At 34.9% G+C, this 22,844-nt stretch overlaps 1 protein-coding gene across 4 annotated transcripts in view; it reads left to right on the top strand.

Annotated features, from left to right (window-relative positions):
- The window catches only part of LOC145681022 (transmembrane protein 117-like), a 483,227-nt gene that overhangs the window by 14,018 nt on the left and 446,365 nt on the right, over nt 1-22,844 (top strand). Inside the window, exon 2 of one of the 4 annotated variants that reach the window (XM_081752313.1) lies at nt 17,061-17,181. The exons of the other annotated variants lie outside the window; for them this stretch is intronic. The gene's annotated coding sequence lies outside the window, so the exon portion shown is untranslated. The remainder of the gene's footprint in view (nt 1-17,060; nt 17,182-22,844) is intronic. 4 annotated transcript variants of the gene reach the window in all.

Below are 22,844 nucleotides of genomic sequence, written 5' to 3'. Positions count from 1 at the left end.
CTCATGGATTGTACAGGACAATTTAATCTTCCTTTAAAAGGATTCTATTCTTAGACAAAAAATGGAAGCATTAATTCGAAACCAACACTTGTCAACTCGATTCAGAATGTTCCTTTTGTAGTTTCCGAAGGAATAACCATAGAGGAAAGGTTTGCAAAGGATTCTACAATTTTAAATTCAAGTAATTAGAAGTATCATTATATTTAACACAAAGTGCATTTAACAAGAATTCAGCACATTCCTCTTGTGATTCATTTGATAATACTGTACATTTCTACCTGAAAAAAGAGTTTAGTAGCTTATTTCATATCGTTGATCTGGGTTCAACAAGAAGGAAAATATCTGTTCAGTGCAGCATATTATCAGGCGATTTTTATTATCATATATACTACTAGCTTCGTTCAATCACTTCGCTGGGAACAGCTAAAAGAAATAAAATGCAACCTGGAAATATTTTTCTTTATTGTATAAAGAGAAGATAGATAAGTAAAAAGTACACTTATGTCCAAAATGATTGTTGCATATCTACAACTGTCTTCTTGTAAGAATATAGTTTGATAATGATTTTGCAGGGTATTTTTAATACTGATACTATGTGTATAATCGGGAAATATATATTTGTGGTAAATTTCAGAGGAAAAGGATTATAAATACGAAAATTAGAATGAGTAAAACAAAATGTTGCTAAATGGACAAGAAAGTTTTCTTTTCGTTTTATTGTTCTTATTTACTGCTCTTTTGACATGAAATTTGCCACATACATGTCTTTGCCGATTATACACATGCTAATATTATAAGAAATACCGGGAGAATTCGTTATCAAATTATATTCCTACAACAACATATTTATAGATATGCGACAATAATTTTGGACATGAGTGTACCTGTAGGCTGGATATGAACAGAATACGTCGTGGAATCTGCAACGCTTTATTACAGCTATGTCGTGTGGGTTATCTAACATTCTAGAAGTTTACGTATTTCATCATACTTTTCGATGAACGCATGAACGATTATGATAAATTATTTTTGCATGTGAATAGTTGATTACAAAAGTGAAATTATAAAACTCTAACTCGACCGAAATACTAGGTATGTTCAAACACTCATTTTCATTCTATTATGATTTATGACACATACAGTTCAAATCGTTCAATTCATAGTTCAAAGTTCTTTTTGGATTCAAACAGTTCCGGTTCTAGTTACCATGTAAGTTTCTTTATAATTCATTAATCAGTTCATTTGCTCCTAATCTGTGTAGATGCTGCAAGGTAATTGGTTCTTTAGGGATTTTAATAGCAATTTTTATTGGTGTCCCTATGGCAACATATGAAATAAACAAAGATAATGTTAACTAAATATGTTAGCTTAAAGTTGCTTCGTAATTATACACTAACCAGCCAAAATATGTCCACCCACTATTTTTTGAACGAAGTCGTTGAGCTGTTGTAAAAGTCACGCAGCACGACAGAACCGCTCAGCAGATGGTAAAAGGAATCCTGCTCTAACAATCCGGGAGTCCGGTGTGATACTTATGTAAAAGGGAAGACCGACGATATATCAGAGTTTGATAGAGGCCAGATTGCGATGGTCAAAGAGCTGTGAATGAACATCTCGGAAATAGCGAAACTTGTCGATTTGTGTTTTCCGAAAGGTGGAAAAGAGCAGTGAAATCAGTACTGAACGACAAGGTGTGAAGCGGACACATTTTATTAAAGATGTCGAACGTCATAGACTGTTAAGGTTGGTACAACAAGATAGGGCTTAAACTGTGGCACAATTAACAGCAAATTTTAACAAACTTTAACAATGGACAAAGTATGAGTATGTCTGAGTACACAGTTCACCTTATATTGTTGGATACGGGCCTACACAGCCGATGTCCTATATTTGTACCAATATTAATCGCACAGTATCGTTGATTATGACTAAGAGTGAGCACTATCTATTGCCATTTTACCACTGAGCAATGGCACAACGTTACATGGTTCGATGAATCACGATACTGCCTTCATCACATTGATAGTCGTCTTCCAGACCAATGTCTATCATGGTTTGGGGTACCTCCACATGGTTGTCCATGAATCCAATAACATATGAAGGACACCATGACAGCTTCTAACTATTGCCAGGTCATTGCTGATCATGTACACCCATTCATATCGGCCATGTTTCCAACTAGATTGAATCTTTCAGCAGGACAACACTCGTGTCACAAGGGCAATGTTATGCTATAATAGTTCGATGAGCACAGTGGTAAATTTCAATTGCTGCAATGGTTCTCAAATTGACCCGAAATTAACGTATTTGCATATTATTGAAGGTCAGTTCCGAGCTCATTGCGGAATTTAGATCAATTAGGTGACTTGTATGTGCAGATGTGCTGCGTCATTCTCTAGTCACCTATCAAGGTCTCATTGATTCTATGTCAAACAGCATTGCTGCTATTCTGCGAGCCAAGGTGGATATATCAATTGAGGAGTTTGATGCAATAAGGACGTAAGTCTGAAACATGCAGTTGGAGAAAAACGATGTTGAAAATTTAAGTAGTGTTTTTTTTTCTTACATGAAACATCTAATATGCAGCATTTCATTCCGATATTGAATTGAAATGTTACCAGGAGGCTAAACAAGCATGACAAAAGCCACAAATGTGTCTGATACAAAAAGGGTGTGATCTTGTTTACACCCTTATTACATCAAACTCCTCAATTATTAGGTAGGTGATTATAATGTGTTGGTTAATGGAAGTATATATTAAACGAATCGCAAATTGGAACTTTTACTTATTCTTTAATTTGAATTTTTAACTAACGAAAATTATTACCGTCTTATTCTCCTTGAAATAAGCTAGTTCATTTCTATCGTAATGATTAATTAGGTTGATTACAATATAAGTTTATCGAATGGATATAAAAATGACTTTTGAAACGTTAGCTTGCAATATTAAAGTTATGGTTACACTTATTTTTGCTTTCCATATAGTGTTCCAAAAATAAATGTACAAAATGTACATATGGAAATTTTGTAAATTTATCGGTTAGTAATTAATTGTCTGATGGATACTACACTCATTCACTGCTCCAATTGCTCTGATTTGTATACTTGATTTTTCTTGTATTACTGGTAATCTGGAGATCGAATCGTGTATTCCGTAAACTATAATTACTCCTTCATTTCAAACAATTCAGTGAAATGATTATATACAACATCGATTTAATTTTTATACATTTTTTACTTGTATATAAAAAATTATATTTATTGCATTGAACTGTACTGACACTAGCACAATCTTAATTCCTATCAGTCAATGATAGATAACACAATCCACATTTGTTAATAACACCGAACCTAATTCTCTTTATCCATGAGCTAATTAGAGATTTACTGTCAACTATAGAGATATCTCAAATAAACTGGTAACTTTATAAATAACGACGAAGGTTGAATTCAACATACTCTCTCAATTTTTTCACTTCTTTTAGACGCTATGTGTAGTATTACTGAAACACTTTAATCCTACCAACAGATCAAATATCAATTCTGTTCTCCAGCAATACCTAATTGGAATAATCAATCAAATGGATGCACAGTCCCACGCACTAAGAAATATCTGCAAGTAAATTTTGCAATACCTGTCATGGGCATTTCGCATATTGTCATGCATCTAACGTAATGACTATCGGAGTACAAAAGGTTAACACAAAATTACACTTACTAATGGAATACAAAATGTGCTCTCCTTGTCATGATGATAAGTGATTGTTAACAAACCAAGAATCACTAACATATCCGCATAATTTCTTTTGAAATAATTAGCTTGGAGTTGCTGATTCCTCCGATTGTTTCATCATCACTCACTTGCTTTAATCATAGTCTCCCTTAGTCTCAAGAGCATATCTGTGGGACGTTAAACTTAAACATTTCATTTCATTTCGAAGTCTTGAACAAATCTCGTTTGGGGATTTCAGTAAATCCACCCTGTAATGTGAGGCTGAGTGTTAAATGAAATAACACAAATAGGCCTACATCCGGGAGAGGGATATGCAATATTAATAAAGGTCTCCCCCACACCAATATAAATCAAGTCTGTCCAATGAAAATATATTAATAAATTTAGCAATAAATGGGTTATTACTCAAATAAGTTATATGAGGTTTGAATATAATTTTGACTTAAATGATAATTTCAAACTTACTACAAATATGTGTGAGGCATATATTTGAAACAAATTCTCCAACAAAATTAACGATACAAAAAATAATAACAATCCAACTATAATTTTAAGTACAGCAAAATACTCTAAATCGAAGGTACCCTGTCAGAATAGCATTATATTAACTTTACAGACTCTTCATTGGTCAAATACTCTCGTACTTCGATAGGTCACCAGCACGGATTATAAACCAGAAATGCCTCGTGATACAACAGACCAAAGAAAGTACGTAACGTATAGCAAAATTAAATTTTAAAAAATCAATTAAGCAAGCAAAAATATGACTACTGGAAGCAACTAGTTAAATTATAGAAAACGAGAAAAAATGCAATACTTACGTTTCCTGTTGGATCACGTAGGGCATATGGTTGATAAATCCGTCTAATGCCGACACAAAGTTTTAATTATCAAACCAACACTCTTAATAATGCTTTCGACTAAATATTTTCAGTGGAGCACCATATTAAATAATGAATTACTGTATATCATTTTCACTCAAAATATAGCACTAACAAACAACCCCTTTACTATGCACTACTAATGAAGAAGAAAAAAAAAATTGCTCCCGTCGGTCAAGTAGATTTTATGGCTTCTAACCTGGTCATCGATGACAAGGGCCAGAAACCACCAGAGGGCATTACGTAGATAGATATATACTCCAAGTACACCAAGGAGCAAAAGTTCATACATTCCATCTTGATTTGTTTACCAACGTTTAAATAAAAATTACAATGTAATAAATTAAATAGAAAACAGACTTAGGTAAGAATAATAACATACGTTACAATCCCCCTTTTTTTCTTCTAGATCAAATATAAAAAAACACTGAAGCACATGTTTGATTATTTTCAATAAAAAAAGGCTAAATATCAATTTTCATGTCTCTAACTTTAAGACAGCGTTTTCGACTGAAGTCGCAGATAAACTTTTTTGTCTTTAACTTGTATGCGAAGTCTGATGGTGTATTCTCGCAACACCCTGTAAATACAAGGCCCTTCTAGGAAATAAGTTCCAATGTTCTATAAAATAAAAAATGAAATCAGAAGAAAATTATTTAATTTTTGTGAGGTTAGTGATACATAACCTACTTTTCAACAAATACAATACCGTTGTTGAGACATTTATCGTCCCGTGGTACTAGTTTTTGCATGTCTGTGTCTAAGAATTCCGCTGCAAAGACTGAAACAAGTATGTCAGAATTGTCTGCAACTTAGCTGCGGAAGCTGGTATGAAAGTTCGGAAGTTCTGGTTCTGCAGAATTGCTTGCTACCACAAATTCAGTTGCAACTATGGACGATTGATGCGGGCTACTGTGAATTGTCTTCATCATTTTCTGACTATACCTTCACTCATGACACACACTCCATACACTTCACACAACTGCCAGTGGTTCTCTGATGTCAACAGCTTCTAGCATGGAAAAACCTGATTGCCGCGCGTACTTTGTACTTGGCGGGAGACGTATGCCTCACATCTTTCATCATTGGCTCTACACACAATTTCGAACTTTCAGGTTATGACTACGTGTTCCTCCTCCACTTCTGCGCAAACATCTTGCTCGGACTATTTGTGCCATCTTGAGCACTTTCAATACTAATTTTCAAAATTTTTGCTCCTATTAATTTAAAAAAAAATGGTTTCTTTTCTGCCTTCTTTAGCACAGCACACACAACTTTTACTGGCTTTCTTATCATTTCTTCTGATGACGTAGCCCATTTTTAATCCTTCTTCAGAGGGTGCAACAACTGGTCTGTTGACAATATTTTGTCATCTATCATTTCTTTCAGATGCAAGACGTGTTGAAAACTATGTGGGTTACAAGCCTTCTATAATAAGTCTGAAAAAGTTTAAAGTTTATCTTCAATATGCAATCTTCAATAAAAAACGATTTAGTAAGCATAAGCCTTGTTTCGATAGCGATATCCTTCAGCTTTCTGGTAAATTACATGAGAATGCAATAACAGTCGATAGAGAAAAAATCAGACGTAGGCATAGGGCTTCTACGGCTAGCAAAGGATTAATTTTAACAAGTCTACAATTAAAAAATGTTTCTATGACAAGTATATATCATTCATGTGTTCTCTTTCGTTGTGGAAAGATCAAGATTCAAGCAGACGAAATGTAAAACCTCTAGTCGCTCTTACCTTTACTAGAGGGGTTATTAATTTTTTAGGTTCTATCATTGACAAAACTGCAGATTATCTTAAAATCTATGAATAGTTGACGAAGTATACTATTTTTTGCTTTAATATTTGCAGTTGCAAAATGTATGGTTCATTGTTGCGACTGAAGATACATTGATTGTATATTTCTTTCAGAACAGGTTAACCGTGTGACAATAATGTTGCCTTTACATGAATTTAACATATTATCTTAAACTTTATGTAAAACTATGAAAAAAATCAGCAGAAAGATTTAATTTATAACATGTTTGTCTCTGAATAAGTACGAATCGCTACATTCGACCACACTAGCAGCGAAATCTGAAGCGCATAGTCGATGCTGGCGTGAGTTGAGTAATTAAGATAGATAACAATGTCATGCAGATTAATTCCGAAGTTTCTAAATGCTAAACAAAATTACAGTGACAGAGGGATAGTCAACAGAGTTATATTTGGAAGCGTCCGCAAATGAATGAGATGCTACTCTAGCAACAGCAGAGTCCTGTCCTGTTGATATTTCTGGGCACTTGTAACAAAAAATACAGAAATCTCTGCTGCGACACAGATATGACTTTTATCTCAGGCGCCACCTTATATAAACTTCTGTTTTATTTTCACCTTTCTCCTCTTGTTGACAATTACTGCTACAGTTATTCTTTTCCTTGATACGCTCGAGAAAACATAAAAACATCATAAATACATCTCTGTTATATACGTCCCCCTCTCTTAGAATGCCTACATGGCCGCCTTTAATGATATCTTGCTTTCCCTTCCTTCAAACAGTGTAGTTATGCTATGCTTGTTACCTAAAGCTGTCAACAGAAGTCGGAAACATTATGTTTATCACAGAAGGAGGTACTGAGTGTTTCAGAACAAGCAAAAGACAAGCTCTTGATCTTCGGAAGGTCCTTATTTTTATTTCCTCAACGTATCTAAATACGTGCACTATACCTATTTTGATGTATAGTATACGATTTTGATACGTTGTAGTGGTCTACGATTTTGATACATTGTTATGGTACTGGAACTTCAGTTCGCGTGGATCGAGACAGAAATTTATGTGTTGGACTATATTTCGGAAAGTAAGTATATCCAAAGATTCAGCCTTGATGGAAACAACATCATGAGTGGAGTAGTACCTATGGGTTTAGCATGCGAAGAGGCTATAAAAACTACTTTGCAGACTCTCACGAGCCCGAATGCACTATGGTGTGTTTCAAACTGCTCGTAGCGGCAGCTTGCAGTAGTAACACAAGAAAAGAAACAGAAAATCGTGTTTGGGCACTGCTTCTCAAAGAACTCACAGTACTTCTTTAGGGACATTGATCACTACATAGCTGATCTATTCGTAATAGTCAGAGATCAATGTTCCTTCTTCTCTTGCACTCAACTGGGGTTTCAGGGTGAATGTGACATCTGGTTTCTATTCTTTCTTGTCTGTCGCTTTCTGATTTGATTTCTTTCTGGTCATTTTGTGTGACAGAAATGGGCTCTTCCCTTTGTGGGGAATTGTGTCAGAAGTGGTCCTGAAAGGGGCCGTTTGTTGGTATAAAGCTAGAGTATTTGTTGCATAGGTGAAAGTGTCTGAAGGGATCAGTTTGTGATAAGTTAAAATTGTTTCCATTGTACAGGGATTTTCAACAAAGTTTGTATAGCAAGAGAGCCAAAACTTCACCGTTCCATCTGTATTATGGTGGTTTCGCATGAGCTTCTAGTCTCTAATGGTAAGAAAACTTTTTTTTGAGTACTTGGTATCGCCAGTGCTTGTCAGAGGAAAAGGTTTGACACAATAGAATAGATTCAAACAAATGTGTATAAAATTCTTAAGATCATCAAGAATGATGGTTTCCAGAAATGTTTCTAAAAACGGAAACAATTGGAGTACCTGTGCTCAGTCAGCATATACATACTTCGAAGGGGATCCATCCAAATAACCTGTGAGTATTGTCATTCTTACATTGCAAGCCCAGTCTTAAAACTTACAATTTTACCAATGTGATATCCCTAAAGAGCCGCCACTCGAATAGACCAAAGGAAAGGTGGTGGAATTGTTTTCTTTTAAAGTTGTTAACATGTGCATTAGACGAAAACGGCGCCAATAGTGATTGTGGGCATTGGCAACATTGGTGATCGAAGAAATATTAAAGGGGCGACAGCTGTTACGAGCAGAGAGAAACAATTTACTGGTGTGCGCGATATCTTCGTGAAATAAAGAAAAGAGAACGAAGATTGATCCAACACTATCTGCTGTTTGTTGTCGATAATTTTTTAATGCTACACACAGAACTTGAGGAGGACATCAACACCGTGTGTTTATGGGTGTGTGTGTGTGTGGTTTCCGTTTCTGTAAACCATTGAACAGCGAAATGGAAGTAAGGGTCAGCGTTCTAGACGCCAATGCAGATATTTTTCGTCTCCCTTTCCCTTTCCTAAAAGGCGACACCTTGCGCCAAAATCGCTTCTCTTCTATTCCCTTCACCTAAGACATCTTGGACTAATCTTCCTCTTACGTGGTGAGGCTGAGGAAGAGGACGAAGGAGGCAAAACAGAGAGGTTGGTTGTCTCGTGTGGTTCACTTCGTTTGGCTTGTCGCTCGGGCAAAACCCTTGCTTTTCGTCTGATTAGCAATTCGGTCGCGTATACAAGACAGCGAGCGAGAAAGAGAGACAGAGAACCGGATGATCAATAGCGTGCCAGACACAGAATTTTTTTCCATTTCTTTAAAGAACAAGCAATTAAAGTGAAAGAGAAAGAAAGCGAAAGATAAATCAACAAAGAATGTGATATAAAATGAAAATAGACACCATAAAATGCACTAGAAGTTCTTTGTGGCCTCTGGATTGTATTTCATAAACCCTAACAGTTCATTCAGTGAACTCCAGCAGGAGAAAAAGTGTGTTATTTGGAAATTGGAATAACTTGAATCAAACACTGGTGCCCAAACAAATAAGTATGTACGTGTGATAGTTGAATAATTGAATGAAGAGATTGAATGATATCCATATCTCCTAACTTGATTTAAATAAATAATATAAACAGACAGAGGAAATTTCCTATTTAAACTTTTGTTTTTAAAGAACAGTTTAATATTGAGTATCTATTTTGTAGTACAAAAAGCACGTGATATATTGGCAAAATTAAGTAATATTCTACAATGTTATTGTTTAACGAAAAAAGGGTCCAATAATGTTACATACACTAATCGATAGATCTCATTAAGCTGAACAAAATTGAGTACAAATTCTCTTGCGTAGTTTTCGAAAAAATCGAAGAAAACTAATTTTTTTGTAAACCAAGAAGTTCATGATGTACGATAACCATTCCGTTTACTGAGATAAAACTAATACTAAAGAATACTAATAATTAACATACAACAAAACTATTATAATTTGAAATAAATATATTTTTATATGTAACTAGCAGAATATCCGTTCTTCGCACGGGGAGAATACCTTTTATTTTGGACATAAAAGGGTGAATTTGATTTAAACAGCATATGAAGTGTCACTGTTCGTCACAGCGACCCCAAGAATTATGGATTCGAAACTAATATCGGTCATTTTTTTTTTTTTTAAATATCTCCCACTCCACTTCCCCTAAGTTGCACCGTCAAAGTGAAATGATAAAAAGAAAAACATCCCAGGGTTGAATCTAATCTATTTTGAAAATTTGATTGAGATCGGTCGAGTGGTTCAAGAGTTATTAAGTCATAAACGTAGTCACTTTCACTTTTCTGTATTTTTATGCATAACCCCCTCTCCTCCTCTAAGTTACACAGTCGAAATGAAATGATAAAAGACATCCCAGGTTCGAACCTCATCTATGATGAAACTTTGATCGAGATTGGTCGGATGGATCAAGAAGTATGAAGTCACAAACATAATTACTTTCATTTATATATATTACCTGATTACAGACATTTCTTTAATTGTTCAAGAAAAATCTCCATTTATTGCAGTAATAGATTCGAAGTTACTGTTGCAAATGGGGGCTGGCCATCGACACGTTAGCGTAAAAGACAGAAAACTTCATTCACTTACATTGTGGGTCCAGGTATATGGCAATGTTGCATTTTCATTTAACATTGGGCGTATAAATAGTGTACAGCCCAAATGACTCGTCCGATTTAAAAAAAAAAAAATCCTTCACTTTAGATTGAAAATACCATATTTGGAAACGGTTTTCCCTCTTACATTTTGATGTAACTCTGATAATAACTGAGTTTCCTTATGTCAGGGGACATTTTAGACACCTTGTATAGTTCTTCGCACCACACACACACACAGGCGCGCGCGCGGACCAACGGGGTAAATACTCTGTATATAAAGGAGTTTCATTGAGAAACATCACATAGAAAATATGCCGTATTCTTCTAAATCGAACAATTAACACGAAAGCTATAGAGGGAAATTATTTTTAAAACCATTTATTTAAGAAAGGACATTTCAATATTCGGCGAAACTTACCCTCTTTTACCTGCTTATCTTCGTCCAATTTCAAAGAGGACGATACGAGTAAGAACGATAGAGTGATGTAAGAAAACTATATGCTGTAATTTGTCGAAATCGAATAATTTTTATATAGTTTATAACGGAAAAATAGTTTTGTATGTATTGTAACGTTACAACATGAAGCGGATTTCAGTCCTTCTACTCCCTTATTTTTGATGCATTTCAACCTCAAACAATAGAAGAGTGATGGGAGGAACACATACAAAATTTTGCCAAAATTAGATACATTTTACGAAACTTGTCGTGGAGGAACCAGCTGGACAAACGAACAAAGGAAATGTCTTTCGCATGGCAGAAGCTTGCTAGACCCGCAGTGCCCCTTTCAAAAAGAATCTTCGTTTCATTCACGTTCCTCTTCTGTAGAAAGAACATGACTGTTGCATGTTTCATTCTTTGTTTAAAAAAAGAACAAAGCTTTACTCCAAGAAGAAACAAATTCGTTTCTTTGCTATTCTTTGAAAGTTCAGCTTCTTTAGCTTCATTATTAGTGCAATACGCTTAACAACAAGTAAACCATTACTGTAAATTTGTACTAAAACCTCGTTCACGAAAGACAAATTGTAAAGATTCCATACGAACTATACCCCTAGTTTGCAATTAGAAAGACAGAATTAGGAAATGTTTTTCAGTTGTGCTTATTAATAATATGCTACCTCAAATTCAATTCTTTTGGCTCTGATAATAACTTGCAGTCGGGTAGGATATTCCTCCACCGCGGATCACAGACACTTCTGGATATTTTCTTTCAAACTTGGTCGAGAAAGGACTTCAGTACTTTGATACTGATGTGCTTAGCATGTGTAATCTTTTCAAGAATGACATGCGTCAAGGAACACATAACTAGGACCATTTCTGTTTGTGAATTATTCGTTATGTGGCTGAAGTGAGGATGGTAAGTTCTGCAAAACCCGGAGTCATCCTTGTCCTGAGTACCGGACTCTATTTTGCTGCGTGTCCACTTTGTATACTGGTAGTGTGGCTTGGCCTAAGTTAGTATGTACCTCTTAAAGATTCTCGTCAGGGATGTGTCTGTATTCAGTTTTACCGCTTTTTGCATGATGACAAAAGAAGCGCGCTCAGTGGCAGACATCTTGCCCAGAACATCACTGAAGTTGAGTGTGCGTTGCAAGAAATGGTTCTGTTAGCCTCATTAAGGTTTGTTGTAGAACATACTAAGCATCGTGTTTTTCTTTTTGTGTTCAAAATTCTGCTCGATACTGAATATTTGTTTTGTCTGTAAGCAGCACCGTAAGGTGGTCATCAATATGGTAACACTAACACATTCTTTTCTTGCATTTTCTGTTCATTTGTGAGTCCATGCCGTCGTTGGAACTTGTAGTGATATACCTTGAGTTTCGTTTTGAGAAATTCTCATCCTCTTATCAGACACATGGTACTCAGGAGCCAGTGTTCACATGCTTCTTGATGAATTGTGTGTGATCCGATGCCTTATGGTTTTCCAAAGGAGTAACTACGTTGAAAAGATGACCAGACCTAGATCGGTCCTAAGCGTGTTATGTTTGGTTGTATCTTAAATAATTCTACGAAGCACCATAAGCATTTGGATGATCTCTGATGAGGTACGTCTCATCCAGTTAGAAGTCATGATTCCATCTCTGTGTGTTTTTGTGTGTGCCATTCTCTGGAAAACAGGAGGCAAGAAAATAGATTAGAACCAAGTAGGTAGAAGTAATACATTGCAGACAAAAGACTAATGAATCAAAAGGCGAAAGCCGTAAAAAAAAAAAAAAAAAAAGTGTGATTGCGTAACATTAAATACATGAAGTTTGTACAGTAATTATGCTGTATCCTGTACAGATTTGAAACATTCAAAAAATGCATGTATTATGTATAAATGATCCTCATCTTCTTTCAAAGATTTATACTCACAATAAAAAATCTGATACATGATTTACAGCGCCTTTACACTATCCATATGTTCCGGCGAGTGTGGAAACAATTGATCTATTCACATTGGACTCGTCTGTGTGAAACTCGCCTTTGCATTTGCACGAACGACAGAAAGCGAGACGTTGTACAGAATGAGCGACTATATATAATATGCTTGTTCTATCGTCCGAATATCGGACGAGAGAACAAAGGTTGACAACTGCAAAGACTAAAGACAGTTCACACATTGGAAAACAGAATAGAAAGATAAAAGACTATTAGCACACTGTCAAATCTATTGTGTTATTGGTTTATGTGATCACTAGCCTTCGGGTTGAGATGCACTAAGAAACGTCAAAATATTAATGGAACTATACACTAAAATTGTACAAATACTCATTAAAATATGAAGTAAAAATGTAAATATCCAATAATCCTATTTTACGCTTTATTTAGCAAGTTTGTTATGAGCATGGTCAATGTGAGTGAGTTACAATATAAGAAATTTTTGATAATCAATAGTTTGATTCCATACTCACATCCACAGTTATTGCTCTTTTGAGTTGCTATTTTTGAATATATATTTGGCGTAGATACTTTCGTGCACAGAAAATGTATTCTTTCCATCTGATAAGTTGTTAGAAAGCGATTTCAGTGAGGAAATGCCACTTGCTGAGAAATTTGGAAATTCTTGATTCGTTTTCCCTTGAAGCACTCGATTTACTTCTCAAACACATTTTAGCTCCGGATTTTTTGTTTCAATAATTGAAATCTGCATTTCGTGTAAATGTTTAAGTCAACTGTATGAGTCAAGTAGGGTAATTGTGAAACCGAAAACGATACTTTTGAGTGTACAGAAAAAAGCTGCTTGGGTTAGAAATATGAAAAAGTACCATTATATATGTTACACAAACATCTTTGAAAATAACTCAGGTGCTTTTCGTTAACGTATTTAGTTTTCCTAGAAAAAATAAAAAAGTGTTTCAAAATAACCCCTGCATTTCCGGCTATTTTAAAATAGCAATGGGGCTATTGTGAAACACCCACATAACTTACAGGATTGAAGACTCTAAAGAATACTGGCGGATATAATAAAATACTTTTGGTGTAACGTTTCGCATTACAAAATTTAGTGTAATCATCTCTTATAGTTATTCAGTTATTCTCCGTCAAAAATTAAATGAATAATAACTCGTTTTCTTGGTACTTACTTTGGTGAGATTAGGCTGATAATGACAGTTGCGCGGGAGAAACAAACAGTTCTTGACGTTAACGCCTCCTGTCATTAGCGTCAACTTAGTGGATGAATCAAGGTTTGCAAACCGAAGCATTAACGCAATCTACCGAAAATGTCCCCGCGAGCTAATAGTAGCTCGCGATCCACGGTTTGGTGATCACTGCAATATGTGAATAAAATATAATGACAACCTTGTTATAATTTGTACCTGATTTATGCACAGGAGAACACCTGTCATATTCCTTCAATGTAATCGCCTCATATCTCTATCACCTTCTGTGACACGTGTGGAAGTTGTACTCCATTAGCATCCGATCTTAGTTGATATCCCACAGGGATCGTCATATGGCATGAATGATTGCTTATTTTGTGTCGTAGTGCTTCCCGAAAAGTGGTTCTTTCTCTGTGGCGAAAAGATCGTCACGAAGTATTGGAAAATATTTTTGTGCGCTGTGGCAACGTGCAACTTCAATCTTGATCCACGTACGTTGATGGCGCTTCTACTTTCTTCCTCTACTTTATGGCACTGTTACTTTTGGCTGAATAACACAGTGCTGATACACAGCTCTCTTGTAGGGGTGTTCCCACTAATTTTTATCCAACCTATATACTGTACAGAGTGATTGTAAAGTCAGTACCTATTTGTAACATGAATATTTCAAAAAGTAAACAACCTATCACGTATCACAGTTTTATTTCCATTGAATACATTATTAGAGTGTACCATTTGGTTATTAAGTTACATTTCAACGTGAGGTTGCGTACAGGCCATTGTGTCGGACCTCAGTGGCCAATCCATCTGTCAGGGAAATTGTCATCAAGCTATGCTCTCACTGGAATTGAGTAGTGGGACGGAGCTCCATCTTGCATGAACATCAATTTCCTTCCATTTCCCATTCTTGAATTACGTCCCATACACACGTTCGAAGCATCTCCAAGTATCGTTCACCATCTCTGCGCTTGCAACACCGACCTAGAAACTTCCTACCTAGCGGCAATCTTAGCTCTGTCTTGTACGCTGTATACACCAGCCACTTTGTGGTTTTCACTGGATCAACTTTTGAAACCATAAATGGAAACCTCACATTCGTAAACAATATTACATGCCAGCTAGAGCTGATGTTAGTTTCTAGGATAATCTAAATAAAAAATAGGTATTGAATTTACAGCTACCCTGTATATTGGTAGTAATAGAGTATAATTAAAATTTCGAAAAAAAAACAACTATTATCACTGTATGAAAAGTACTTAAATGTTTGTAGCGAATATTTTGGAAAGTAGAGTAAAATATGTAGTTTCGGCACCATAGATCTTTTTCGTACATCATAAGTCGTTTATGTTTCACATCAAAATAAACTTTTCTGAATGATCCTTCTACAACTTTATTTTTCGTTGTCATTTACTTTAGAAAACTAATTTCATTTCTAATATTTTTTTCATTTCTGAGTAATGTTGCTGCAACTATGTGGTTATTATCTCCTCTATGTATTAATGCGTTGAAATTTGAACCAGTAGTACAGAAACACTCCTCTGTAAACTATCGTCTACTATGGAAAGTTTTACAGCTGAATAAAAGTAGAAAATAAGAATGAAAAACAATAAATTGTTAGTTTGAAAACATCCTCTACTAGTAGTAAACTCTTGTTACTTTTTCTTTCGGTGTACGAAATGAAAAAAAAATAGTTAACAACTTTTAAAATAAACATCGCGTTATGTTGCTTTGACTGGCAGCTTCATTTGAATTGCCATTTCATTCACGTCATGCAATCTATAAACCTTTCCTACTTTTTAAAAATGCATCTCTTCTGTTATACATGGCTTGAAACGTACATACATTTGAATTATTGATCATATGGTTCCTGCAAAACAAACCTTCATCTCATTGTAGAAAATCCAGTGAACATGCAAGAGAAGGCTTTACATTCCTATCAAGTTCAGTTGTGTGTCTGTGTGTTTGTCTTCTAAAGAAAATACGTAATACTAGACATTTTAAAGGAACATCTCATACATTAATTTGTTTACCATGATTTACTAATTTGAATAGGAAATTGATGTTAGTAGCTGAAAAACTGATTAACTTAATGAAATGTGAAGCGCGTTTAGTTAACAACTCAAACAAATAAGTTAAAAATGTTATATAAACTAAATGAAAAAAAATAATTGTAAAATATCCACAAAGGTGTTAGCGTATCAATGATAAAATATATCAATCGATAGATATTACTGAGCTGGGGTTATTACTCTAGGGTCGTCAGCATTTATGTGTACATGTCTACGTTTTGAGTAAAAATTTCCGTCTGCATACATTTTCCGAATTTCTTTGATTTGTCCACATCTAAGCTTAAATGTACTGTCAGGACATTTTACATGTAAAGATAGGCTTGACTCTTTGTATTCAAATAAAGAATTACTAAAGAGAGATCAGATCTACTGAAAAACATGAATAGGGAAAGTCAATATGATACTGTGTATCATTAGTTTTTATACATCTCAAGATAATTTTCATAATACGTCATGAACAAACTTAAAAGCAAAGGATAAAACTTATGGTTCTTTTTCAAAAGTTGACATTTATATAATGCATAATATTTCATGAATAAACTTAAGAGCAAAGGATAAAACTTATAGTTGTTGTGTCGAAAGTTAAAGTTTATATAACGGATAATAGTTCATGAATAAACTTAAAAGCAAAGGATAAAACTTATAGTTGTAGTATCAAAAGTTAACGTTTATATAAAGGATAATAGTTTATTCATAAACTTAAGAGCAAAGGATAAAACTTATGGTTCTTGTGTCGAAAGTTAACTTTTATATAACATGTTAGGCAGATGAAAATATGTCCTTATTTTGACTTTCAGAATATGGTAACCAAGTGAGGGTAAATTGTAATGCATAGTTTTCGTGAAACCGACAAAATTAATTTTTATTGCGTTAAAAGTATCTCCTTCGTGGCCAACAATAACAGGGTTAATTGCTTTACACCTATTATGGTGAAGCTGATAATAAAAATACTAAAAGATGCCTCACAACACCTTTAATTACAGAAGTTGTTTCCGATCTATGTTGACGAATTTACACACCTTGTGCAGTACCACTAAGCGGGAAGAGAAGAAAGCTGCCAGTCATGTGGGTACCTTGGACCATTGACTCTGCGTGGCAGGTGTGGTAAGTGCATATCGAGAAAAATGCTACCGAAAATAAGTGCTTATTGGGAGGGCTACATAACTGCCCTTTCCTACGTGAACTACATTTATAGTGCATTATCAAACTGTGGAAGGAGTGTGGATTCACTGTGCCCAAAAATGGCATATCACTTATGAAAGGGGTAGGAAAGACGAGGCGTGGGATGATTCCTGTGGAGCACAAACAGGCCAATCCCCGGCCTGCCACTAGCCGCACACGAGCTAGATTTCGGTAAGTTAGATTCCTGGTCACCAGGGAGACTCCACCCACGTGCTGAAGATGTAGATGAGATGAGGTCTACCTTAAAAGACCACAGTTTCTACATATTTGACGTCAAAAAAGGCTAAGTCACCAGAGAGGAAGATAATATTTCAATTGATGGACAACATGACGCATAGAGGATAATTCCCTATGAGGAAGAGTTTGAAACTCAAAATGAAATCATAATTATCAAAAGTATTGTGCCAGTATTGGCAGATCACTTGCCACAACTGAGAAATTTCTATGTTCCACGGTCTTCCGCTAACCTCTTTGTTTTCGCGTAAGACTTTTCTGTTTCGATATCGTCCATTAATTGTAGTCTCCTTCGGTCCCCCTCTCTTTCCTCCACCATACCTTCTCTCACTTTTCTCATTATACAATTCCTTCGTAGCCAATACCCTAACCAGTTTCTCTTGCTCTTTTTTAATAATGTCTAAAATTGTTCTTTTAGTCCTCACCATTTCTAAGACCCTCTCGTTCGTTTTGCGCTCGACCCAGTTAATTCTCTCCATTCTCCTCCACACCCACATTTTGAAAGCTTCCAGTCGTTTTTCATCATTTTTGCGTAATGTCCATGCTTCTGATCCATATAGAACAATACCCCACACGAAGCATTTTATGAGTTTTTTTTTCTCAACTCTTTGTTCAAGGTCCCACAAAATAGTGATTTCTTCTTCCTAAAGGCTTCTTTCGCCATTTCTATCCTTGCTTTTATTTCACGTTCACACTTCATATCATTACTAGTAATACTACCCATGTATCGAAAACTAGTGACCTATTCTATTTTCTCCCTTCCAACTTCTATATTTTACACTCAAAATGAAAATCACGTTGGTAATCATAGTACTTGAAAACTTCTAAATTTCCTGCAAATGACCTATCAGTAGCAAAGAAAGCCTAAAACAGACCCAAAAGAAAGAAAAAATAAAATAAAAAGACTTAATCGTACATCTCATGTTTCTTTTTACTCTATAAGGAAAATCTGCAGTAAGAAAAAAATCATTTATTGCATAAGTATCTCTGTGGTGGCTAATGTCAGTGTTGTAACGTTGCGCAACGATTCGAAAGTTTTTAAGTAAAATTATTATTATTGACAATAGTAGTAACGAAGTGAAGAACGTTCTATCATTCTCATGTATATTTTTTTAATAACATAATTTTGCAATTTTATAATTGTAAAATCCATTAAACTGTTAAAAAACGAGAAAACAATCCATTGCAGAGTCATTAATTTATATTGCATTGTAATGAGCTTACAGCGAACAGATTCTGCTAGAGGTCGGCACAAGCCAGAATTTTTAGCCCGTGCTCGGCTTGGCCCGTGAATGTACAATGTGAAGCCCGACCCGAGTTCGAAATATGTTTTAGCATTTATGTCCGAGCCCGGCCCGAGCCCGCGTGATAATCAAATGAGCCCGAAACAAGCCCGAATTGCAGAAACTGTATAATTAACGCAAAATTGTATTTTTATTGACAGCAAATAGAGATTTAATTTTGCAGTTGTGCTTTAATAAGTTATCGAGAAAGAACGGCGCAATATATATCGTTGTACAGTATATTTACAAAGTGAGGCCCGTAAAGGCCCGAGATATATATGGTTCTATATTTAAAAATTTACGGCACGAGCCCGGCCCGGGTTCGAAGTTATATATGCTTTGTAGGCCCGAGCCTGTGCAGATCTCTAGATTCTGCAGCACAGGCTATTGAAGCGAATGTTAAGTCTGCTTTCTGTCATGCCAGAAGTTGGAATTCTCGTGCAACGCGACAGGGTTTCCAGTGAAGGAAAAGCTTTGCACTGTATACATTTCTGAAATATATCTTTCAGCCAGGGTCGGATCCAGGATTTTCTGAGGGGGTGAACCAATAATTACCAGTAGATTTTAATTGAATTGGATTAAAAAAAATACCTTTAGGCATCTGTGGTGAATGAGGAAATGCCCTGGAAGTGCTAAGTGTCTCTTCTCGGTGAATCATTTTCTTTCACTTTTTAGAAAATTGAGTTAAACTATCGATTTTGCAAAACTTTGCCTCGTTTTAAGCCCAAACGGAAACATGACAGAAGAAATTTTCGGAAAGTGTTGCTATTTTCACTACTAGCTTTTCACTTTAGGTAGTGTATATTTACAACGAAGGGGGGAGGGGGTGCACGTGCACCTTTGCACCCCTTAAATCCGGCCCTGCTTTCAGCTTAACGTCCCACAGTTATGCCTTTTAGGCTAATGTAGACGGGTGGTTAAGGCAAGCGAATGATGGTGTAAGAGTTAGTGAAATTAGAGTGTGGAAGGAAACGGAAGTACTCCGAGAAAGTTGGCTGAGGATCGAATCAGGGACCCCATGAATCAAAGATAAGCGCTCTATCACTGAGCCATCATGCCACCTGAAATATATAATACTATAAATTACCAAATGGAATTCACTTGCTGCATTCATATTTTTAAGAAAACAGTAGTAGTCACGTGATTGTGCTGGAGCTTAACCAATATAATGTCAGGCTTTAAAATTGATCTCAGAGTTTCAAAATAAAAAGAAAAATATATAGGAAACTAGAAAACAAATGAAAGTAAATGCTCTTTAATAAATTACTCGGTTATATAGACAGTATAGGCCTCTTTTACAATAATTTACAAGCCGAATATTTATAAAGCAGTATTTAGAATCATAGGCTATCACAAGGACTACTAATATGCTTCTCTAATTATAAATATAAATATTTCTTCATCAAAGTAATGACACTTGTGGAAATTTGTTTGGTGTGTTTCAAAAGAGAGAAATTAATCTTTCTACAATAGACCATTTCAAACTTTATGAAAGAAACACTTTAATGTCGTAAGAGATCAGCTTGATGTTGACAGGATCAAGGCAGTAGAAATAGAGCCTTTAAGTTGGGAACAAAAAATGATGGAAAATGACAGCACAGAATAGAGGAGCAAGAGAAGTATGTGATGTTATATTTATATAAGTTCACAGAACAACTCAAGGCAAATATGTTTCCCTAGTATGTCTTAGATTCCCCTAGAGAATGTGAATAAAGTGTGTTCAATTTATAGTTTTTTTTCTTTTTTCTTCTCTTTCTTTTTTGTACAAAATTTTATTTATTTTTATATCTCTCATAATGTTTGCGACACAGTTATGTTTGTTAGTTTGTGAAACCAATTTCTAGCCCTTGCCCCCGATTTTTCTTACTGCATCATAGTTCACTGGCCGCCACTGATAGCATCTGCATCATCTGACAGTACTGCAAGTGACTTATCCGTGATAACACACCCTTGTGAAGTAAGTGTATTTCTTACTGACAGTTTTTCCTCACGCAGTAGATAGAAACATGACTGAACATTTATACAGAGTTTCCCAAATGTACGTATACAGTCCTGTACTGATCAGCTCACTGTATTTTATATTATTTCTTATTGTTATCAAACAGGTAGACTTGGTATCTTTATTATTTGTTCTCTAACGTCTTTTTGCTGATAACTTAGGCCCGGAATAATCGAAGCAAATAAATCCATAAATTAGAATGTTATACTTGATCAATGCAGGGGTGTACACCTACTTTTGGGCCACCCTGTATTTGGAGGGTGTTGCGAAAATGTGTCACAATGCTTTAGAAATAGAATCCTCACACCAAAAGAAGGGGAAAAAAAATCATAATCATGGATATGTGAATAGTTCACATATCAGTTCCTCAGTGATGTCTTGACCCAACTACGATAGGTCTAGTGATGTGAGGTGGAAAATTTTCCGCTATATTTTTCCGGAAAATTTTCCGTTCTAAAAAAAAATATCAGTAATCAAGTAATAATTCTTGAGCAATCATAAAATTGGTTGAATTCATGTACAGAAATGTAAAAAAGTGAAAGATCGTTTAAAGAATCTGAAAATTTTCGTGGCTCAGACAATTTTCAGTACTATGTTGGAACAAGTTAAACAATATTTCCTGAATCGAAATATTTTCTGTCTTATATGGAAAAATTGAAGAAGTAGAGAAAAACATTATGTAAATTTTTACTTCCCAACTTGAAATATTAGAAAATTTTCTGGTTCCCGTAATCTAATTGGAAAATTATAATTTGTTGCTGTCTAATTTTCCTCTACAGAAATTGTATATTTCAATGTGCAGTTAAATATAGTGGAAAATTTTCCACCTAACATTACTATACATAATATCCAAAACTGTCCGGATTATGAAAAGTGTTTTAACTTGTTTCTACATCGTGATGAAAATTTTCCGATTCATGAAAATTCCTTACATTTGTTTTTCAGAGCAATAAAACTTTCCGATTCAGAAAAAGTTGTTTTACTTTTTGCTCCAAATGATGAACATTTTCCGACTCATAAAAAGTTCTTCAATTTTTGCAAGACACAAAATATTTCGATTTATAAAACATTGTTTCACTTGTTCCTACATAGTACTGAAAATTGTCTGAGCCATGAAAATTTTCAGATTTTTTAAACAATCTTTCAATTTTTAACATTTCTATACATGAATTTAATCAATTTATGAATACTGAGGAATTGTTACTTGATCACTGATCTTTGTTAAGAACGGAAATTTTTCCGGAAAAGTATAGAAGAAAATTTTCCACCTCACATCACGGCTATACAAGGATGCAGGAATAAGTGGGGTATGTTTTTGTGAATCGGAAAATTTTCCGGAAAATTTTCATCACTGGATAGGTCCCATAGTAGTGGAGCTATCAATTTATAAAGTTAATTTGTTTCACATTTCCAGCATCCTATATCTCCGAGACTACCCACTTTTGAGCTAAGGTCCATGTAAACTTTTTATTATTATTATTATTATTATTATTATTATTATTATTATTATTATTATTATTATTAATATTATTTTGATGTGAGAAATCTGTACTCAAAATTTGTGACACATTTTTGTAACACGCTGTGTCCTTATTTCATTTACTTTTTTTTCTGAGGATTGCTTTTGTTTCCTGAGGTTTAGATGTTAACCTTTAAACTCGACTTTCTACTAATAATTCAGTATAATGTGTAACTGTATACTACATTGAAATTTGAGTAGGTAGAATGAAAAATCTTGAATGCTTTGTTTTTGAGTGTATGCGTCAAGCTAATTTCCTGGTAGAAATATTTCTCTGAACTTGTCAAAGACACTGTGTTCTGCAAATGTCTATAAAACTACGCTGCTATCGTGTTTATCTGCTCGAAATGCCAGTAGCACTTGAAGTCAACAATATATGAACTACAAGATAGTATAAGAAGACAGTTAATTCTCCTTTTCCAATAAGCACATGAACTTATACATCAAAGAAATTTTACCTAGAATTCTCGTAGAACGCTTTTGATGTAAATGTAATATCAAATCATTCTAAAGTTGTTTCGAAGTGTTCTGCCTCGTCATCTTTATTTAG

This window comes from Thermobia domestica, chromosome 3 (genome assembly GCF_964235325.1).
Source record: "Thermobia domestica chromosome 3, izTheDome1.hap1.1, whole genome shotgun sequence".
In the NCBI taxonomy this organism is placed as follows: domain Eukaryota; kingdom Metazoa; phylum Arthropoda; class Insecta; order Zygentoma; family Lepismatidae; genus Thermobia; species Thermobia domestica.
The sequence above is the reverse complement of the archived record's forward strand: the minus strand, read 5'-3'. Positions and strand labels throughout refer to the sequence as shown.